Genomic DNA, 24,435 nt, shown 5'->3' on the forward strand with positions numbered 1-24,435 from the left:
TTTGTTTTTAACAGCCATGCACATGGCCATTAATACAAAAAAATATATAAAAATGTGTTTTTTAAAAAAAATCATTTTTATTAGGTAGGGTACAACAGGATAACAGGAACAACAAAGACACCAATACCTCAAATACAAGTAATCAGTGGAAATACAAGAAAAAATACACTCTCCACGGATAGCTACCGGGAGGGGACAGGCATAACATAGTAGGTTGAATGGGGTGTGGGTTCGTGTTTGTGGTGTATCTGTTTGTGAGGTCATTTTTACGGTTGCTATAAAAATGGCCTTACCCCCTCTTCTATTAAACTGCACTAGCAATTTGTAGCACAGAGAGTCACATTGAGGCCCGCGCTGCTCCCGACGCTCATAGGAATTCTATGAGCATCGGGAACAGCGTGGGCCATTCAGCGCGTCTCTCCGTGCTAAAATCTGCTAGTGCAGTTTAATAGAAAAGGGCCTAAGGGTGTGGGGAAAAGCTGTGCAAGGGCACGCTAAGACTACCATTTGCCACAGCTTAGTAAAAAGACTTCTTAGATTTCTAAATTTAAGAGCACAGCCAGCTTCTTTTGAATTTCAGGCCTATAATGTCAAGTACATAAAGGAGGGGGGGGGGGGCTAAAACCCCTACTTTGGAGGTGAGATATATATTACTACATATTATTACAAAGTTTGGTATAAGACATTATAGAAGGGGAAGAGGAGGGCTGAGTATGGAAATAAATATGGAATTCTGTATGCTTATTTAACCATGATGGCCAAGAAACAGTAAGAGGATATTCCTGGAGTAGTGGTTAGAAATTTAAATAGCAGTGGCTGAACTGCATCGAGCTTCTAAGGCATGCCGTAACTTGCACTGAACAGCAGTTACAATCCTAAACAGTGGTGGCACCACTTCATCAGGCCTTCAAGAAGGCACTGGAGTAATCTCGATAAATGGTTGTTACAGAAGAAAGCAATTCCTAATATCTGAAGATAATGTTTTTTCTGAAATGGAACTTGTAACACAAGATTGTCTAACTTTGCTCAGTTTTTCTATATCTAGAATAAGAGACCCAATATTATCAGAACTAAAATGCACTAGAACCTGGGCTTAACAGATGATAAAAGGGGATTTTACTGAATGTTAAGCGCAGATTTTATGAGCACTTTGGGGATTTTTCATTAAAAAATATTTTATTATAGGCTATGAACTAATGTAATTAATGCATGATACCTGTATAGAGAGATACGGCAGGAGTACTTACCATCTCCTGTTTCTCCCATGTTAACTGCATAATCTAGTTAGCATATGTTCTGGTTGGATAAAAGGAATGCCTCTCTCTATCCTTAATAAGACCCCTCTGAAAAATATTTTAAAAAATCAGTAATGGGAAGATTAGCATGTGCAAATAGATAAAATGCCACAAAATTCCCTAATGTCTTTCTATCTATAATAATAAAACCCTAGAGCACGCATGTGCTCTTGAAAATTCGTGATTCCTGGCGCCATGAGGTGTGCTTCTGTGGCAGTATTCTATTTAACACCTCACGGCGCTTGCAGGGGCTGGAGGCGCGCGACTATGCTCTTTCCAAACCTCCCGGCTCCAGCGGTGTAGGCAGCACTTTAAACATGCTGCTTCATGCCTTTCTACTGCCGATTTCCTCTGCCGCGTCTCTGATGACATCAACGGAGACAGACGCGGCAGAGGAAATCTGCAGTAGAAGGCCGCGAAGCAGCGTGTTTAACGTGCTGCCTACGCGGTTGGAGCTCGGAGGTTTGTTGGCGGTGGGAGGGTCTGGAGCAGGCCAGATCAAGCAGGACAATGGCAGTAAAAGAAGGGGGAGGGGCCGAACAGAGCAGGGAAGGGTAAGGGAAGAGAAGGGAAAGGGGTGTGTGGGAAAATGCTGCTGCTGCTACACAGGGACTTGGAGATGAAGGGAAATACCGCTACTGCTTCTGCACAGGAAAGGGGGGATAGGAGGGAAATGCTGTTGCTGCTGCATAGGGAAGTGGGATGGGAATGCTGCTGCACATGGAAATGGGGAAAAATGACAGACAGACAGCGGGAGGGAGACAGAAAGAAAGAAAGACACAGGGGCAGGGAGAGGGACAGAAAGACATGCAGAGAAAGGGGGCCAGGGAGAGAAAGAGAGTCAGCCGGAGAGGGAAAGGGGGCTGCTTTGGGGGAGGAGGTGTGCTGGGGACAGACAGCTTTGCTCTGGGGGGGGAAGAAAGAAGGGGCCATGGAGAGACAGGAAGAGGGAAACGGGGCTGCTTTGGGGGGAGGGGTGTGCTGGGGACAGACAGCTTTGCTCTGGGGGGGGAAGAAAGAAGGGGCCATGGAGAGACAAGAAGAGGGAAAGGGGGCTGCTTTGGGGGGAGGGGTGTGCTTGGGGCAAACAGCTTTGCTCTGGGGGGATGACAGAAGGGGCCATGGAGAGACAGGGAAGGGAAAGGGGGCTGCTTTGGGGGGAGGTGTGCTGGAGACAGACAGCTTTGCTCTGTGGGGGAAGACAGAAGAGGGCCATGGAAAGACATTTGGGGGGGGGAGGTGTGTGCTGGGGGCAGACAGCTTTGCTTGGGGGGGGGGAGGGGGAGACAGAAAGATACAGACAGCGGCCAAGGAGAGAGAGATAAAGAAACACAGACAGCCAGACACATCTATTCTAGCACTCATTAATGTAATGGGCTTAAAGACTAGTGGTAGTATAATCATGGTAAAAAATAAAAAAGTATGAATACTGTGTGTGTGGGGGGAGGCATATATTTTATTCATGCATGTGCTATAGCTGTTATGGTGTAGTGGCTGCAGAATTGTTAGACATATTAGCACAGGCATACATGTGTCTGCTGGTTGTCCTGGTAACCAAAGTAAACATTCTTATTGCTGCTGTTGCCTCGCATTGTCAGTTGAGTGGGCTTCAAGATGTGAAACAGACATTTGAATGATGTATGCCTGAAATTGGCTTGTTTTAGGAACTTAAGGTAAAATTTAGTTGGGGAAGAGATGGTAAACTGAAAGTTTGGAAGTCTAATTAAAGATTGAGCTTCACAGGTTCACTGGGCTCAAGGTATGTGTGTGTTATGTACTCCAGATGGTGATAAAGAGGAATTGTGAATTTAAAAGATATATTAGCTTTGCTGGTGTTAATTCTGTTAGGCCATTATAAGATTGTTTACTGACTGTGCAAACTAAAGTGATAGAACTGCCAAAGAAGAAGTAAGCATGTTCTGGTGTATAACTGAGCAATTGTCAGATATATGAGTAAGCACAATCTTGAGGGGGAGGAGGGGGTTGTTTTGATTTTTTTTATGGGAGGGCTAGCTTGGAGAAAAGAAAAATCTGTTTATTTTTACAAGGGCTAAGCAGAAAAAAATCAAAGCAATATCAAACAGAAGTGGCATATAGGAAACAGGGTTTTCCATCCTTTCAGATGTGGATGTTACCTGAGTGAAATACGAGTATTTGCCTGGATCCTGGAAGACATCACTAAAATGCTGCAGTCTGTCTCATTTATGGCCTCAAGAAGTCAGACCATGTAAGCCCATATTACAAAAAACTACACTGGTTGCCTGTGGAAGCAAGGGTCATCTTTAAGTTTGCTTGCCTTTGTTTCAAAACCATGACAGGTTCATCCCCAACCTACCTGTCTCACCATTTCGAATTCCCAGGCATAACTAATACACGCGGTACCTACTTGTTCGCTTTTCCACCCCTAAAGGGCTGCACCTACAAGAGATACCTCGATAGAACACTATCATTCCAAGCAGGCAAATGGAACAAATGTTTAACCAACTTCATCTCAAATGCACTTTCGTACCAAACGTTTAGAAAGTCAATAAAACTTATCTCTTTGACAAATTTCTCTGACCCCACTTCAACCTGATGTACTTCCAAACACTTCCAGATAAACCTGACTAAACTTAGCATGCTAATGTAATTTCGAAAGTTCTCTGTAAAGTCGCTGTCTGTATACAGTCTCTTCCCTTGTAAACTGCTTAGAACTGTTTGTGGAATGGCGGTATATAAAAATAAAGTTATTATTATTATTATTATTGAAAGCAAAGGCACCTGATATCCAAAAGTGTCCTTGGAAGAGAAAAAAACAGTTGTGACTGAGAGTTTTGAAAGGGAGAGACAGAAAGGTAGTAGAGAGAGAAATATAGAGGGAAAGTGAGAGCAAGAGGAAACTTACCTGATACTGAATCCTCAAGGTGTCTGAGGTGTGGAACCTGAAAGATAAAAGAGGAAAAAAAAAAAACCTTGAAGAAATCTAGTATTTTACAAACTGAATTTATCCAAATACCATATTTTTCGCTCCATAAGATGTACTTTTTTTCCACCCAAAAGTGGGTGGAAATTTTGGTGCGTCTTATGCAGCGAAGATGACCCTTCCCCCTGGTATCTTTTTAAAACACCGCCCACCCTTCCTTTTAAAACACCTCCACCAGCCTGCATGCCCTTCCTTTTAAAACACCCACCATTCCATAGTACCTTTTTAAATGCCCCATAAGCATGGTGGTCCAGCAGTGTATGGGCCGGCAGGAGCATGCTTTCAGCACTGCTGCCTGGGCCCTCGCCTCTTTCTGAATGGCTGGCAATCAGTGCTGCCGGAGTAGTAGGGAGGAACACGGGGAAGAGCAGATGGAGAGGAAAGAAAGGGACTACATTGGAGGAGGGAAAGAGGGGAAAAGATGCCAGTATGGGGGGAGGGGGGCAGGCCTGGAAGATATGTGGCCTTGAGGTGAGGTGAGATGGGGTGGTGGAGGGGATATTTAGAAGAAGGGAAGAGACAGTGGAGAAGCTGAACATGGGGAGAGATAAGAACATAGAAGAGAGATGCTGAGTGAGGAGGAACTGCAGGGTCAGGGATGCAGACTGTCAATACATTACATGACCTAAAGTTTGTGATTTTGGAAGCTCCATGGTTAAAAAGAGGTGGAAACATGACAGCTCTTCTATGGAAGAAAGAGCAGTCATGTATATATCACTGGCAGACGGTAGCCTCCAGCAGGCTGAACTGCGAGGTTGAATGGTGGGCGTTCCTCCATAAATGATTGACAGCCAGACTGATAGATATTCTGGGGCATCAGCTATGGGTGATGTCATCCAAACCGGAAGGGAAGTAGTCAAGAAAAAGGCTGATCTGGTGACATTATACAGAAGCTTAAAGAGCCCAAAGGAAACTGGAAAAAGCAACAAGATACTGGGGTTTTTTCAACTCACCTCCTGAAACTACTCCCCTTAATGGCAGGAGTTCTCGAGCCTTTTGTTGATTTAAATTCAGCCCGGGAGCCTAGGGAGTTTTTTTTTCTCCTCTTTGGGGTTTCTCCCTAGTTAATTGTTTACCCGGAGCGGACCAGTGATAAACTGTAAGTCCCCCTGACTTACTACCCTGTAATTAAAAAGCATATGTTAATTTGTCACTTGCAAGTTTTGAAATTAGAATGATGATTATTTAGCATCTAATAATTAACAAAATAATAAAACTATATTTTTAATTTAAAATTCTCTGGTCTGGCATTGTGTTTATTGTGGGGAAAACTACTGTGACATATTTTAACAATTCTTTTTTTTTTAATATATATATATAATATTTCTTTATTGAGCAAACCAGTACACACATAACAAAACTGTAATATCTTGTTCCTCCACCAGGAGATTTATATTAGCCTACTTGCATGTGCTAACTGTGCAGTGTGCTTTGAGGGTTTAATTGTCTTTAGTACAAGGATCCCTTAATGATAGATAAGATGGCCAGTGCTAGTTTTTGAAAAAGGTATGGAATTTACTTTCTAAAGACTACTCATAAAGGAGTGAATATATCACTTAAAATGTCAAGGGCAATTCTTTTTCACACAGAAGTTAACTTCATCGTTCTTTAACATTTTCCATAAAGATATCACTACAAACTGGCTGCTGTTTACTTCTGTGCTTGAATTCTGACTCAGGTTTTATACTCCCTGGGTGGTATAGTTTGTGTGCATAGAGTGGTAAAAGACAGCAAACAGGCCAGTGTGATCTCATAACAAGAAGAATGCAGGATTAGTCTTCATAGCTGTGTAGTCAATCTTGAGGCTTGAGCAACAGAGCAAAGTCAGAAATTTTTGCTATCTGAACCGATGAGATTAGTCTGTAAACAGCCAGGCACCATTAATATGACAGGTCACAAGGAAGAATGACTGATATGTGAGATCAAGGGGAGATATACAATAAGTAGCTTTGTTTTGTGACCTGAGGAGCAGATAATTCAGCAGACCAGGAAATATGTAGAGAAGAATCATATAAATATTACTTAATCATTACCCCCTATAGATACACAAACAAGATGGGAAAGAAGACAATGAAAGGCTTGAATCGGGTTAATTGATCCTGGCAGTTGTATAAATGTTATACTTATTACTCTTCATACCTTAGCCTGCAGTTGTTTATAATGACAGTACTGCTGGGAGTAAATTCTCCCTTCAGGATCTTTGAGGAAAAGGTCTTTCATTGGCAAGGAGGTACTAGAATGGTAGGTTATTCCTGAGTTTACCTATTTTTACCCTCATCCTATGAACAAAGGGGGAATCTAATCTATCTATCTATTTCTTTTACACAAAGAGTGTAAAGGCCAGAAACAGCCTTCTAGAAAAGATGTCGGATCTGAATTCAAGAAAGCATGTGACAACTAGAAAGCAATTTGCGTGACTAGGCAAAATAGAACGCATAGAAGGGCTGCTAGTTGTCCAAAGTTGGCAGTGGAAAAATGTCCATTCTCGAAAAGTATGTCCAAAATATTATTTTTTTCAAAAATCATCTCTCTGTACGTCCAGGCTTTTGATCATCCAGACCGCCACTATGTCTGTCTTTACACCACATTCTCAACAAAAAAATTTGTCCAAAGTCCAAAATGCCCAGAACAAGACTTTTTGGAGGTGGGCGAGGCCAGCATTGTGATGGTCTAGCCATCCAGACATGGCAACAGTACAGGGCACTGCTGTGAACTTCACAAAAGGGTGCCACAAAATATCTCACCATAACTCCCTTATAGGTTATGCTGAGTCCTGCAGAACACCCCCCAAACTCACTATACCCACCTGTCTACAACCCCAATAGCCCTTATGACTGCAGGTGGCATCTATATTTATTTATTAAATTTTCTATACCATTCTCCCAAGAGAGCTCAGAATGGTTTACATGAATTTATTCAGGTACTTAAACATTTTCCCTGTCTGTTCTGGTGGCTCACAATCTATCTAATGTACCTGAGGGAATGGGGTATTAAGTGACTTGCAAATCTAATGCGATATGTAGGAACTAGAGAGAACCAACTAATCCTGTCAACAATAACTCTCTGATATTCACTTTTGTACTTTACAATATGGACAAATGATAAATGTTCAATACACTAGACCTATCTGTTATAGTCCACTTCAAATTATACTTTAGAGGAGGGGCCTCAGATCCCTGTGCACTGCCTGCCAACAGCTTATCAGTCGCACTAGAAAGGGAGAAAACCTCATTGGCCTCCCTCCCCCTCCTGCCCAGAGATTTTGCTCGTTGCTAAACTTTAAACAATGAAAATCAAAAGAATTCTTTAAAATTTAGCTCTAGCAGGGTGTTGTAAGGTGAAAACACTTCAAAAAACTCTTGCTGTCCTCACTGGTCCGCTCCCGCCGACGTTTCGCTGCAAAGGCTGCATCAGGGTGGTGGACTCCTAAATGAAAAAACACAGTGTTATCAGAAAAGACATAGAGTCGAACACCTCTCTTTGTCCAAAAACCTACTTGGCTAAATGCTTTAAGCTCAGTGGGTGAAGACGGCGCCAGCCTTGAGTTGCTAGAATATATACATTGCTCAGTGACGTGCTGACATATGCACGTTAGAGACGTAATCTGAGTCAGATGATGTCAATCTCTCAAAGAACTCACTAAACAGATTCAGGTATCAATGTCTATGTAAGTGAAAAAAGATCAATGAACTTGTTCAAAAAAATGTAGAAAAGTTCAAAGGAAGTTTTGCCTTGGGAAATTTGTAGGGCAGTGGCCTGGTTCACTCTGCATATGTTCTTCAAGTTGCACATAGTGGATGTGACAGCACAGGAAGACATCATCTTTGGGTCCTCAGTGTTACAAGCAGGCAGAGAGGTTCCGCTCTACATTTCTGGGACTGCTTATGTATATTCCTATTGTCCAGAATGACATAATTATTGTACAAGAAAAAGAGATTAGGTTCTTACCTTGCTAATATCTTTTCTAGTAGATAGGTGATGTCATTCTGGAATCTCGCCCTGTCAGTTATTTACTGCCTACCGTCTCAATCAGGAAGTTTGAGTCAAAACTGAGTTTTTGATGTCAGTCAGTCCTCAAGGTATGAATCTATGGCTGTAATACTTTGGGGGAATGTTTGAGCTCCATAAATGTTTCTGATTGGTATGCTTGTCTCCCCCATATAAATTTTTTTATTGTTCATCACTTTGTAATCCACAAAAAAAGCAATTTTATCAAATACAAATTAAACTTGAAACCATGGTTATTTCGATGTTTATGTAATATGTTTAATATATTTGTTATACTTTCAAAGCAGAACAGATTTGTAGTTCAGGGAGTCTTCCTGCACCCCTCCTTCTTATGTGTTCCTATATAGGGCTATCACCTGCTTTGGTACAAACTGAAGGGAGCAGCAGAGCCCTCTGGAGAAAGAGGAGGAGTTGAAAACCTGGAATGGATTCCTTATGTATGTCTCATGAGCATTGGGAGAATACCCTGCTGTCCAGAATGACATACCTATCTACTAGAAAAGATATTAGCAAGGTAAGAACCTAATTTCTTTTTGTGCCTGCTTTTTGTTTGAGTACAAATTGTATGGAAAATAATACATGTAGACTTGAAAATACAATCTACATGCATCATTTTCTGACCTCACCCAAAACAAGAGTCTCTGGGAACATCTCCCCTAAATGCAGTTAATAGTGTGCTGCTTGTGGAATATGGTGAGGTATATTTACTAGGCTGTGTTAATGGCATTTATTCAGAGAAAGAATGTTGGGTGCATGAAATAGCTAATCTTCCTAGTGATAGGGGGCAACAAGAACAGTAAAAAAATAAAGAAATATGGCCTGTGGTATTTCAGCCAGAAGTTAAAAACAAGCAAAAAAAGAAATGCTTTGCAGGCTTTATCTGATGTTACACTGTATCTTTCTCAGTTTTTATTCATTATTCATGTCAAGGGTCTCAAACTCTGGACTGTGAGAGCTGCAGACCATCTATGTTGTCAGGATCGCCATAACGAATATGTATGAAACAGGTTTGTATTTCCACTGCCTCTACCATATGTAAACCTCTCTTGAATATCCTGAAAAGCCATCTGGTTTGCAGCCTTTAAGGACTGAGGTTTGAAACCCCCAATTCAGGTCATCCATTGATAAACCAAAAATGAATGCTTGCTAGATTCTATCATCTTCTCTAAATATATTGTTATATCCAACAAATAAACTATGAACATTCTATCTACTCCACTCTCAGATCTGCAGCGTATTAATAAGATAGTTGATCTCAGAGGACGAGGTTTGCTCCCAGTTAGATCAATAGCAGTAGAATCATGGAAGAGTTATTGTCACATATAGGAGAAACTCCAGCAGGCAGGTGGGTCATAAGACAGGCTATAAAGAATGTGCCAAAGATAATAAAGTCACCAGAGAATAGAAGAGTTTCACATTCAGATTCTTCCTCTAAAACTGCCCTTTTCTTGGAAAAGAAGGGCTTATCTTATTATTTTGATAAATGTGAATCAAAACTGTAAGTAGTGACCTTTGTATATGTAGGCCAACAGAAAATGTGATGCATTCAAAGAAGGCTAACAATTACTTTTTCACCCAAAGAATGATACCAATAATCTTTATACTGTAACATTTCACTAGTGTATTTGATAACAATAAAATCTGTGATTTTCCAGTTCTAGTTAGCTCTACTAGAGTTGTCTTTCTGTTATCATATAGGAACACCCAGACAAAAATGGGAAGAATAATAATTACCACGTGGGTGTTACGTGGAGTGAATATAAAATACAAAAACACCCACTCTCTGTGTATATATAAATAAATAATTTGACGATATTCAAACCTTGAAGAATTAGACACCTAAGATGAGTACACAATAGAGTTTGAAGAGTTTATACATTTTGAGTGGTTGGAATTATCAGTATAACACCTTAAGTGCAATGATTGAACAGTGAAGATTTTCTCCAGGGGTTATACCCCGGCATGATCTTTATACCACCATTTGATTAATTCTGAGCACTTTGAATATCGTCAAATTATTTATTTATATATACAGAGAGAGTGGGTATTTTTGTAATCATATAGGAACAGACATAACAAAGACTGGAAGTACCTTTGAAAATATAAATCTGCCCCATTATTGCTTCATTGGCATTTGAATAGGCCAGAAGTTGCTGACCTGGGTACCAGATGTTAACAATTGGTGTCCTCATCAATGGAAATATGAAGGCACTAAATCAGACATATACGTCTAAATGAATGCCACATGATCGTCAGTAGGTTAAAGGTCTCCCAAAGAAAGATTTAAATTTATATTACAGCTATGATCTTCTGGAAAATTTGGGGTTCTTGTGAAATGTAGATGAAGGAAGAAATTAAAAGAGGAATTTGGTGAAAACTATATAAAATGTAGGGGGAAATTCATCAAGGGGAGCTAACCAATTTAGTGTGTGCTAATCATTAGCGCATGCTAAATCGGTTAGTGCCCCTTGATGAATATCCCCCTTACAGTCATCTTGCAAAGCCAAAGCAATGAGATCAAAGATCAGCATCTAGGTCATAAGGAGATAAATAGTAGTATTTTATTTCATCTTTATATCAAAAACAACCCAAAAGCTGTTGAATAATCTTTTCTTTTTTAATTTTTACTAATCATTTTATAAATCAATGCAAAATAAAACACAACAATATACAGAAAATGAGGCTCCCAATCCCAGACATCTTCAAATTAATACACAAAAGCTCCTAACTATGTCTGGAAACATATCACAATCCCATACCGCCTCATTCCCAGCAACCAGACCCAACCACCACCCCTTCCCCCCCAAAAGAGAACGCCCCTTCCATCCTATCCCCCCACCAGCTCTCAATAAATAATCTTTTCTTGAGCCAGTTCAACAGATCACTACACCACTGATGGTTACCTTGTTAGTTGATAACTGTAAGTCAGCACACTCTACTAAAAAGGAAAGGACCCCTATGGAGGAACAGCCTAGTGGTTAGAGTAACAGGTTGAGAAGCTAAAGTTCAAATCCCACCGAGGCAGCTTGTGATCGTGGGCAAGTCACTTCACCCTTCATTGCCTCGGATGCAGATTTAGTCTGTAGGCCTTGTGTGGAAAGAGAAATACTGTACTGGAATGCAACTCATCTTGAAGCTGTGATTTACATCGAGGTAACAAAACAAAAAAAAAAGACAGAAAAGTCTGTGAAGGAAAACAGAAGTAAAACAATAGAGCAATAAAAACTTACCTCTGCACCTAAACCAGGGGTGTCAAAGTCCCTCCTCGAGGGCCGCAATCCAGTCGGGTTTTCAGGATTTCCCCAATGAATACGCTTGAGAACTATCAGCATACCATGAAAGCAGTGCATGCAAATAGACCTCATGCATATTCATTGAGGAAATCCTGAAAACCTGACTGCATTGCGGCCCTCGAGGAGGGACTTTGACACTCCTGACCTATACCCTTGCCTATTGCCGTAGGAGAAAAATAAAATAAATGTATATTGGCTTGGCTGCATACGTCAGGGCTCAAGGAGCATACCAGCTTTCTCTCCTTGGCATATCGTCTTTATGAACTTCTAACATCAGATTCTATTGTCTGATTGGAATTTATTTTATTTTATTTATTTTATTTTTATTTATTGTTTTCTTAGGTACTTTAGCTAGATTGTGAGCCTTCGGGACAGCTAGGGAAATCCAAAGTACCATTTTTATTTATTTAATTTAATTTTAATGTATCTTTAATCTATCTTCATTGTAAACCACTTTGAACCTCACGGTATAGCGTTATATAAGAAATAAAATCAAAATCAAATCGAATCAAATCAAACTAGATCCTCTGTATACCTGTATATTTATGTTGATTTAAGATGCACATATTATATTGTAAGTATGTCAAATTGTATGTAGGTATGTCAAATTGTAACCTGTCTTGACTGTATATTATATATGTTAACCCATTCTGAGTTCATTGGGGAGAAAGGGATAAAAACGAATTAAATCAATAAATAAACTAATGAGACAGAATCTTTCCTCCTATACATTTTGCAGTTTCAAATATCAGAAGGCCCTTTCCTCTTTTCTCAAGTTGTGCAGTAGTCTGATTTCCACCTGTGCAAACTTCTACAACCTTTTGACCGGAGTGCGCAAGAAGTGAGTGCTGATGGTGACAGCATGAGCTAAGTACTCCTCTCATCGTGCTACTGAATAACGAACTACAAAAATAGAACCAAATCTCTCATCTTAAAATCCCAAGGATGTCTGCCATTTCATAGATTACTGTTATTACTTATCATTTCTACAGCATTGCTAGACACGAACAGCGAGAAGTAATAGAAGTAATAAGAATTATTATTTTTTTTAAACCCAAAACATTAGCCATAGTCTAAGGGCACCTTTTATAAAGCCGCAGTAGCAATGCTGCCACTTTAAATGCATCATTCAATCCCTAGGGGCTTTGGTGCATTTGCTGCAGCGGCTTTGCAAAAGGGGTCCTAAGTGCAGAAAAGTAGAATTTGTTTGTAGCTCGTGTTTAAAGACTGTGCGCACATATTTTTTTTTTCCAGAAATGAAAGATAGTCTCAAGTCCATTAATTTATAACAATTTTATTGAAGGAATCCAGTAAGAAATACAGTAAGATAATACAAAGATATATTAATTACAATAAGATTCATAATAATAATATTTCCATACATATTTATATCATTCCTCCAAATTAAATTTCAATATGAACTAATCCATTCCTTTCTATACCCCCTTTGATTCCATCCCCTTCCACCCTACCCTTCCCTCCAAATGAAATCCCCTCCCCCGATGAAAGTTGACAAAAATAAAGAAATACAATAAATATCTGGAATGTAATTAGATAACCTTAGCTTCATCGTAAATCATTAAGAATTAAATTTCTTGTTCTTCTTGTTTTGAATATAAGGATCCCAAACCTCCATAAAAAGACGAGTTTTTCTAGGTGATCTCCGAACCTCCCAACTCTCAAATAAAAATAAACGATGCAATTGGTGCCTCAAGTCTATTAAATCTGTCTGGTAATCAAACAGGCTGGAACCCCAGATTCCTCTAACACTTCAAGCCAGAGAAAAGTACATCATTCTATGCACATAAGGCAGAAGTGACTTCATCTCAGAAGCCAATAAAGTGCTAAACAAATATCAAGACATTTAAATTTTAAAATGGAGTGTATGATTGCCATACAGCAGGGGCATTATAGGAAATTTAAGGATGTTTGTGAGCCATTAACAAAATTCTGTAAGGAATGATTATTATTTTTCCCTTTGAACATACACATCTAGGGTGGGTTGGGAATACTTTTAATTTAATTATGGTTGAGTGCAATTGTTGGGTATATAGGGGGGGAGAGGATTGATACATATATTTGATATGAAATATAATTTGATAAAATTTAAGTGCTGTTAAAGTGTAAAATGTTTGTATAATATGTTCCACTTATTGTTAGCTTTAAAATGAATAAAGATTTATATATAAAAAAACAACCCACATTTTGCAAAGTCTATTTTGCATATGAAAATGACAACTTGTTTGCTTTACTGGTGAAAGCATGCACTACTTGTTGTTTTAGTGAGTGAATATGCTTGATACAATTTTCCAGCTTCACCAATAATCTGATTTCATGCACAGGTTTGCATGTACATTTTTGATATAAATGGATAGTTCCTTGAGTTACTGTGATCAGTGACGTACCAAGGGAGGCGGTCCACCCCGGGTGCACAGCCAGCCAGGTCTGGGTCCTCCTGCCCTACTGTGCAACTGGGCCTGCACCTCCTTCCATTCCCCTGGTCCACGCCACTGCAGTCTTACTTCCCCGCTGCTGCTGCTGCTGCTAATCGCTGACAAGAAGTCTTCTTTCCAACGTCAATTCTGACGTCAGAGAGGATGTTCCGGACTAGCCAATCACTGCCTGGCTGCCTGGAACGTCCTCTCTGACATCAGAATTAACGTCGGAAAGAAGACTTCTTGTCGTCGATTAGCAGCAGCAGTGGGCGCGGACCGTGGGAAAGGAAGGAGAGAGGCTTTTTTTTCCATGGCAGGGAGGGAAGGATGTAGGCAGGCAAGCTGGCTGGCTTTAGCGCGGCAGGGAGGGAGGGAGATAGGTAGGCAGGCAGGCTTTGGGGTGGACAAAATCTGGAAGGCAGTGGGGGACATAAGGAGGCACTGGGAGCACTAAGGACACGGGAAGGAGGCACTGGGGGCACTATAGACATGGGAAGGAGGCACTGAGGGCACTAAGGACACAGGACGGAGGCACTGGGGCACTATGGACACAGGATGGAGGCACTGGGGGCACCAAGGACACGGGACGGAGGCACTGGGGGCACTAAGGACACAGGAAGGAGGCACTGGGGGCACTAAGGACATGGGATGGAGGCACTGGGGGCAGTAAGGACATGGGAAGGAAGGAGGGAGGGAATAGAAAGGGACAATTGTTGGGCCTGAGTGCAGAAAGAAATGAAAGAAAGGATACACAGTCAATTAATAGATGTCCCCTTTTGATGAAAAAAATAAATGGTCACATTACCTCTGACTTACTTTCTCTGCAGCAGAGTCGGCAGCCGTGTTGAGGTGCAGGAAGGTCCCGCGATGACTCGTCTGCCGGCTCTGCTCTGGAAGATGTAAGTTATGTCAGAGGGGGTGGACCCGGCAGACGCAGTCATTGCAGGACTTTGTCGCAACTCCCTGCATCCGTCGGGTCCACCCCATATGATGTAACTTACTTCTTCCAGAGCAGAGCCAGCAGATGAGTCATCACGGGACCTTCCAGCATGCGGCTGCCGAGTCCGCTCCAGAGCAAGTATGTCGGAGTGGAGTGAACTGGCAGCCGGCAGCTACAGTCATCACAGGTCCTTGCTACATGAAGGGAGAGAAAGGAGTAGGACTGCTGGAATGGAAGAGTAGTGGAGGGAAAGAAAGGGGGCAAGTTGGTATGGAAGGGTGGTTCTGATAGAATTGATGTACAGAGAAAGGGGAGAGACATAAGGGGGAAGGATATTGGAGGGAAAGAAAGGGGGCAGATGCTGATTGAAGAGGGGTGGATGGAGAGAGAAAGGGAAGACAGGATGGTAGTGGGGAGCCTATGCTGGATGGAAGTGCAGGTGCGAAAGATAAGGGAGCAAATGCAGGATGGAAATGGGAGGAGAGAAAGAGGGGAACAGATGCTGGATGGAAGTGGACAGAGAGAGGAGAAGGTATTAGATGGAAAGGTTAGAGAAAGAGGGTACATGATGGAAGGAGGGGATAAATAAAAGGAGGGCACATGATGGGGAGAAAAGGAAACACTGGAGGGGTGAGGGAAAGAGATGGCAAGCTTTATGTAGACAGTAAAAAAGAAAATTGATGAGAGAGTAGTAAGAACGTAATCTAGACAGATGCAGAAAATAAATTGAAAATGAAAATGAGGGAAAAAAGGGAAAGGGATTGCAGAGGAGAGGTGTGGGAGAGGGAAGGAGAGGAGAGAGATGCCAGACCAATGGGGGTGAAAGGAGAGATGGAAGGGGGAGGCATATGGTTTCTGGAAGAGGCATAGAAGGAGAGAAGATGCCATATAGGGGAAGAGAGACAGCAGACAGTGGATGGAAGGAAGAGAGTTACAAGAAGATGATGAAAACAGAAACCACAGAAGACAAAGGAAGAAAAATAATTTCTATTTATTTATTGTTTTAGGAGACATGTGTTACTGTTTCTGTGGTGCATTGTATGCAGAGTCCAGCTTCTTGCTGGTCCAATTTAACCTTTGTCTATGTATTTCTATTTTATCCCCCCTTTTACAAAATTGTGGAGCATTTTTTAGCACCAGCCGTGGTAGTAGCAGCTCTGATGCTCAGAATTTTATGAGCGTCAGAGCTGTTACCTCTGTGGCTAAAATCCACATTACAGTTTTGTAAAAGAGGGAGGGGTTAGTTTGTGATTACATATTCCATACTAGGCGAAGGTGTTTTGTGTGTTCAAAAGACATGTTTTTTTGTTAGGATTGACTGCAGGATTGATCTGTACTAGTCTGGCTTGTTTAGTTTTACAATGGGTGTATTGATATTGTACTGCTCACTTCAGTATGTAAGATGCTGCCTTTTCCTAGGTACTCATGTGTGATATGTGGATTGTTACTAAAAATCATGTTTTCATACAGATGGGGGGAGGGGGGTGTCAACAAATGATGGGCCCCGGGTGTCACATATGCTAGGTACGCCACTGACTGTGATACAAATGATTTCTTTACACTTGGGGCCAGATTCTGCCAGTATCAGCCGGCACCTCCAAAACTGGCACCAGCCGCATGTCAGTTTAGCACCGGCGGCGGTTGCAGAATTACGGCCAGGTCAAATATAGGTGCTGGAAATGTAGGTCTATATTTCTGGTGCCTATGTCTGACATGAATTGCATCTATGGAGGCACCTATTAGTGTCTAAGGTCATTTCCAGCTTTAACCACACCTCTGTCAACCTTAGGCATAGGTAGGTGCCTCCATAGATGAGATTCCAGCACCGGAAATGTAGGTACTGGCAGGTACCTATCTTTTTTTTTTTTTTTAATTTGATTTAAATTGCTTTTAAATGACACGGTCAATTATCACATTGCTTTAAAGGCAATTAAACCAATTAAGTTAGGCAGCGTTAGGGCGCTTTTCATCACTTCCAGAATCAGGGCCTTAATAATAGTATAGGGTCCCTTTAGTAAAGTGTGGTTAGGTGCGAATGAAGGAAAGGGATGGTATACTGGTTAGAGTAATAGTCTCAGCACCCTGAGGTATTGGGTTCAAGTTCCATGCTGTTCCTTGTGACTCTAGGCTAATCACTCAATCCTCCATTGTCCCAGGTACATGAGATTGTGAGCCCACCGGGGCAAATAAGGAAAATGCTTCTGATTGGAAACTGCTTAGATAACTTTGATAGGCGGAATGGATAGGAAGGAATATGATAGGAATGTCCACTGCAAGAGGAGTGCCCAATTCCTCCTGCCACCCCACCCAAGACATCTCCAAGCAGGAGGGATGCCCATTTTCTCCTGCCAGAAAACTCCCTACCCCTGAGACATTCCCCGGCAGGAGGGATGCCCAGTCCCTCCTGCCAGAACCTCACCCCGAAGCCCACCCAGACCCCATAGTACTTTTTTTTAAGTTGGCCAGCTGGAGGGATACTTTCTCCCTCTGGCCAGCAGGCCCATCTTTATTGAATCGCAGGGATGCATCGGGAAAGGGCCTAAGGCCCTGATTAGCCCAGGCGCTTAAGGCCCGTCCCATAGGCTCTTGAACCAACCTGTTTCTAAGTCACAATGTATAAGTTCCATCTAAGCCAGGGGTGTCAAACTCAATCACATAAGGGGCCGAAATATAAAACACAGGCTAAGTTGCGGGCCAAATTTTTTATTAAGATACTTAGTTTTAGTAGATGTATAAATCCTTCTTAAATGTTGTGAGTTAGACGATGTAAAAACAGGTATAAGTGCCAAAACGTTATCCAAGGTGACCAGTTAACCACTGCAGAGACAAAGTAAAGACAACCCTCCCACACACACACTCCCCCAGTGTTCACTGACCCTCTCACAGCACCGCAAAGATAGGAATAAAAATGTACATACCTGTCTCCAGAACATCAGCCTCTAGTATAGGGAAAGCCTAGTAGAATTGCACACAGGTCTCTTAAATAACCTTGGGGGTGTGCTAGTGAACCATAGAGAGGAGGACCTAGGCTTATAAGCCACTCTAACCACTACATTTATGGTGGAACATGTGTGCATACCAAAACACCCCCAAACCTTACTGTACTGCCATAAGGGCTATTGGAGTTGTAGACAGGTGGGTATAGTAGTTTTTAGGGGTGTTCTGGAGGGGGGTGGGGCTTAGCATAACCTATAAGGGAGTTCTGGTGAGATGTTTATCTGACACCCTTTTTGTGAAGTTCACAGCAGTGCCCTGAAACCCCACTGCTATGTTGCCATGTCTGGGTGGCCTGTCCATCACAATGCTGGCCCCTCCCACCTCCAAAAGGTCTGGGCGTTTGGGACTTGGTCAAAATTTTGGTTGAGAATGAGGTATAAAGATATACATACTGGTGCTCTGGTTAAACAATAGCTTGGATGTCCAGATAGGCGATTTTTGATTAAAAAAAATATTTTGGACGTATATTTCAAGAAAGGGCATTTTCCCACTGCCGACTTTGGCCGCCTAGTGCTATACATCCCAATCAGACTTAGATATATGTTTTGATTATGCCCCTCCATGTGTTCTACAAATAATATCCTTGGTATATCTTTAGACTGTTTGTTGAAGATTTATTACTCTTTAAACTTCTAGTAATCTGAATTACTGGGGCTTTATTGTTGCCAGATATGGGAACCTGTTGTCAGATATGGGGGACCTGTTGCCAGATATGGGGGACCTGTTGCCAGATATGGGAACCTGTTGTCAGATATGGGGGACCTGTTGCCAGATATGGGGGACCTGTTGCCAGATATGGGAACCTGTTGTCAGATATGGGGGACCTGTTGCCAGATATGGGGGACCTGTTGCCAGATATGGGAACCTGTTGTCAGATATGGGGGACCTGTTGCCAGATATGGGAACCTGTTGTCAGATATGGGGGACCTGTTAGTAATGTGCTCTAAAGTCTAGGCTTTGCATGCTGTTACATAGGATTTTCCTGCATGCGAAGCCCAGATTTAATATTTACCCCCCCCTCCTTTTAGAAAACTGTGGAAGTGGTTTTTAGCTCAGACCGGCGTGCTGAATGCTCTGCGTTGCGTCTGATGCTCATAAGAATTCTACGAGTGCGGGGAGCCGTACAGAGCATTTAGCGCACCAGCCAGTGCTAAAAAACACTTTCACAGTTTTGTAAAAGTTGTGTGTGTGGTTATTTATTTTTCTATCCGTTTCTTCCCAAAGAGCTCAGAACGGGTTACAGGTTAACATACATAATATATAGTCAAAAGGTTACAATTTGCCATTGTTCAGTACAGGTTTTTTGATACAAGTTTTAATAATAAATAATAATAATAACTTTACTCTTCTATACCGCCATAATCAGACGACTTCTAGGTGGTTCACACCGAAGAGAGCTTAACAATCAGCAAATTACAATGTGCAGATTATTGAAAATACAATAGATTACATAAGAAAGGACGTGATGGAAGTATTAGATTTACTGTAACTTCTGTTTAGGATATAAATCTATCAAACAATGCAGTTTTTATTTCTTTCCTACATTGTTTGATAGATTTATCTCCTAAACAGAAGTTATACTAAATCTAATACTTCCATCACTTCCTTTCTTATGTAATCTGTTGTATTTTCAATAATCTGCACATTGTAATTCGCTGATTGTCCAGCTCTCTTCGGTGTGAACCGCCTATAAGATTATGGCGGTATAGAAGAATAAAGTTATTATTATTATTTATTATTAAAACTTGCATCAAAAAAACTGTACTGAACAATGGTAAATTGTAATCTTTTAACTATATATTATGTATGTTAACCTGTAACCCGTTCTGAGCCTAATTTGATACATACTAGGGATCTAATTCCAATATATATAGTATTCTTTATGACATTTTTATTTTATTTTTTTGCAGGTCATGTGCCAGCATTCTCACTCATGCAGGAGCACTTACAGCCTACTATGTAGGAGTCTTGTATTAACTCTGTGTTATCCAGTTTGCATGTGCTAATCAGAATCCACTAGCTGGATAATGCAGGAATGCCCATTCCCCACCCTTGCCAATGCTCTCTTAGAAAAAATGTCCCCAAAATAATTAATGCAGAATTCTTATGCAATAAAACAGGCAAAATTGTACAAAATGCTTTCAATGTATTTGTGCAATACCATTTTTGCTAAATGCACATTAAGGGCTTAACACCCTTTTATTAAAAGGGTCTTATAGTTACAGTCTCATCTGATTTCTTTGTCTTTTACTCGCTTCTTAAAATAACTCACAATTTTCTGTTTCTTTTCATGCATATGCCTTTTTTACTAATTCAAAGATAGCAGTATTAAAAAAAAAAAAAAAATCAATTTTTTCCCAACCTGTTCAATTAGGAGGAGGTTCTGGAAATAGGAACATTTATATAGATTTGGAAGAGTCATTTTTAAATCTCCACTGTTCTCTCTAATGGTCAGGCTGAAAGGGCCACTTTGATTACCTGACAAAACATCCTGATTTAAGTCTACAATAGGTGTCCTTCAAGCATTTGATACATGAACAGGAAAAATAGTAACCTTGCAGAAACTTAAAAATGAAATTCCTTACACTATTATGAGCAAAACATAATTCAACGGACTAGTGTCAAAACAATAAATAACTTCTGCACGTCTGCATTCAGATCCTATTCCTGTGTTCTTATTTAATAAATACTAGACAATATACATAAGAACATAAGACTTGCCATACTGGGACAGACTGAAGGTCCATCTAGCCCAGTATCCTTTTACTAACAGTGACCAAGTCACAAGTGCCTGGAAAGATTTCAAGGAGTAAAACATAGCAAATGAATGACAGCAGATAAAGACCTGAAGGGTCCATTTAGTCTGCCCTATAATTACATGCTTTATAATTTCATTATTAAATTAAAAGGGGGAGAGTGTGGCACAGTGGTTAAAGCTACAACCTCAGCACCCTGAGGTTGTAGGTTCAAGCCCATACTGTTCCTTGTGACCCTGGGCAAGTCACTTAATCACCTATAGCAGAGGGCAATGGGATACAGCCAGGGAAAAATGCTTGAGGAAATAAATAGATTTAAGTACTGTAAACCATTTTGAGTTCCCCTGGGAGAACGATATAGAAAATTGAATGAATAAATGTCTTTTTTTTTCCTTTTGTTATTTCTGGGTCATAGACCCTAGAAGTCCACCAGGTACTGACCTTAGGTTCCAACTACTGGAATTGCCTTTGAAGCTCACTCCAGCTTATTCAAATCATTTGATATGCGAAATTCAGATCATGAAAGTCTGTCCATTCATATTCTAATTAGAGATCTTCTGTGTTCATCCCATGCTTTTTTTGAATTTCATCACCGTTTTCTTCACCACCTCCTTCGGGAAGGGCAAAGGCATCAGAACAGGGGAGGGCACAGGGTCCATGGCCTCTCCCAAAATTGGCAAGCAGGGTAATACAAAACATCGCATAACTTGCCAAAATTTAACAATTCACCCAATTTCAATACCAGATGGATCTTAAAAAACATCATCTTAACTTCTGAGGCAATACGACCCCAAAAAGTTAAAGAGGAGGCCAGTAATACCCCAAAACTTTGAATCTCCTGCTTTACCGGGATCATAACACCATCATACCATAAATTCAAAGCGGCATCCAAAATTCCAATATAAGATAACCACAGAATTTTCATTTCAAATCAAGGGGGCGAGGAGGTAGAATGAACTTCCATTGGACATTGGAGTTACGTGCTTCTGTTATATTTGTTACATTTTTGTAAACAGCTAAAATGTTATTGTTCATTCAAGTTTATTGCACCTAAGTATTAGGTATATTGTTAGTGTTTTATTATTGCATTGCATTGCCTTGATCTGAAGAGGTGCTAGCATTCAGACTTGGGAAAAGGTAAACTTGGGCTTCAGTAGGTTATTTCACTGTCTTTCGTTTTTTACTTTTTCAGTTATGTATTCTGCTTTTCCAGCAAAGTCAGTTTAGGCAACAGTGTAGCCTTTAGAGTCTCTGTTAGGGTTTTAGTTTAGATTAGTATTTTAGGTTGCATATTAGAGCACAGATAGCAGTTGAGGAACGTTTCTGTTTAGTGTTTAATTCCCTCCCACCCACCCCAAGGCTGATCTTTTCATTTATAGGCTTTTCAGTCAATTAGGAACAGGACATTGCTTTGGTAGGATTTTTTCTGCTTTTTCATCTCTCTCCTTTTTTTTTTTTTTTCCTTTAAATCTGGTATGAGTACTTCTGCAAACAGTATAGCTGGGAAATATCGTGTCACCAAAGTTGTTACTCAGGTTACAGCTTCAGTCTCTGTCCAGACAGAAAATGTTGCTCAAGGAGAGGGAGTGGTTCCATGTGCAAGCTGTCTTCTGCTTGACTCCTTCTTTAAGGAAGTAAAGGAACTGAAAAAGAAGGTGGAAAGACTGAGAAGCATCCGTGAGCAGTGACATAGCAAAAGGGTGTGGAGCAAACCCCTCCTGCCGGAATGCCGCCCACCCACACAATCGCTGGCAATAGGGTGCCCAACTCAAAATGGGCCATAAAAATCCATAATAGTTATAATATCAAAAAGGTAACAAAATTGCTTATTTGTAGAAGCATGCAGTCCTTTGTCTTATTCAGGGGTGTTGTAGCTGATTGCCCTACAGAATGCCCCATTTCATAACCTTCCTCAGGGGCAAACTGTGAAGCACAACCCGCTAATGCTGCTAATACTTCTAGCTTCTAATTGTTGTGGCGTGTGCAGGAACTAAGTCATTTAAATTTTTTAAAGCGATGCCGGGCGCCAACCTCCCTCGCTATGCCACTGTCCATGAAAATGAGAGGTACATCGATGAAATGCTTCATGAGGCATCAAAGATTTCTAGCAGCGGTGAAGAAGAGACTGCACTGAGGGAGGACAGCTAGACTCAGATTATGGGACCCTGCAGGATTGATACTGTGACTCCACCAGCCCTCAAACTGAAGAACTGGTATATAGCTCTGGAAGTGGATCCTTTCCCAGTGGCATCCCCGGGAAAGGGAGGACCAAAGCTTGAAATCCAGTGGTGTACCTAGAATATGTGACCCCTGGGGCTGATCATTTTTTAACACCCCCCCCCTCCATATACAACAAAGTTTTTGCTTCTTCAACACTTCTGGGTGTATCATACAGATTTTTGGCTGCTGATCATGAAAATCATGTTTAAAATTATGCATCGCATACCATTAAAAAAAAAAAAAAAAGCACATTTTTACAACTTCTTGTTATACTTTCATGCTAATAAAATTAATTCTTAGCCAAATTCTCAATATAGGCCTATTGCTCACGTTATACCTTGCTGGATATAGTGTGGGCATGTCCAGGTGCAAATTCAGGGCAGGTTGCATAACGTCCAGGAAAATGATGCATGGAATTATTGTTAAAGCATATCCAATACAAAAAGTACAACTGGAACAGCTGCGGTGATCTTAAAGTAGTAGCTCTGATACCTGGAATGCAGCTTAGATATACCAAGTACTGTTGCTTTATTGTGAATGGGACAGCCGTGCTGAGTTGCATTACATTTAAAAGAACTGGCCACTCTGTAAGAATTTGGTTCCAGAGCAGAAAAATGTGGTACATGAACCACTTGTTGATCCAACAAAAATATTTTTACCTCCTCTTCACACAAAACATGGACTAATGAAAAATTTTGTAAAAGTGATGAACAAGGAAGGCATACATTTTCTTTATCTAAGACAGATGTTTCCAAGAATAACTGATGCCAAGATTAAGGAAGGCATTTTTGTCAGTCCACAGATCAGACACGTTATCAATGATGAGAGATTTGAAGATCTGTTAGTAAGGTCAGAGAAAATCGCTTGGAAAGCATTCAAGGATGGTGTTGAGAATTTTCTTGGCATCAAAATATATACAACTGGTTGACAAACTTCTTAGAGTAGACTTGTGAAAATGAAACTGAATGAACACAAGTCTCGGATTATGACTGAAAACGAACAAGCCCCGATGGTATCCTATTGGATTCAGAAAAAAAACATCCGATAGAAGATATTAAATGGTGGGTGATTGAACAAATAGATGAAAGGTAGGTGGGAGGAAATGTAGAAAGAACTTTAAACTTTAAAGAAGAGAGATGGGTCTACCGTCTAGGGATGGTAGAGCCAGGGGGGCTGAACGCAGAAGTTGAATGGGGCTCTTTAATTGGCTGATTTTCTGCCCAATAGAAAGTAGGAGGCGGGTTAATATGGGAAAAAGAATGTTTAAATACATCATCTAGAACAGTGGTTCCCAAACCTGTCCTGGGGGACCCCCAGCCAGTCAGGTTTTCAAGATATCCCTAATGAATATGCATGAGAGAGATTTGCATACCTGTCACTTCCATTATATGAAAATCTCTCTCATGCATATTCATTAGGGATATCTTGAAAACCTGACTGGCTGGGGGTCCTCCAGGACAGGTTTGGGAACCACTGATCTAGAAGATACCGCAGCCATCTTTATACTGAAATTTTGTTGAGGTGGATCG

The sequence above is a fragment of the Geotrypetes seraphini genome, chromosome 3, assembly GCF_902459505.1.
Source record: "Geotrypetes seraphini chromosome 3, aGeoSer1.1, whole genome shotgun sequence".
In the NCBI taxonomy this organism is placed as follows: domain Eukaryota; kingdom Metazoa; phylum Chordata; class Amphibia; order Gymnophiona; family Dermophiidae; genus Geotrypetes; species Geotrypetes seraphini.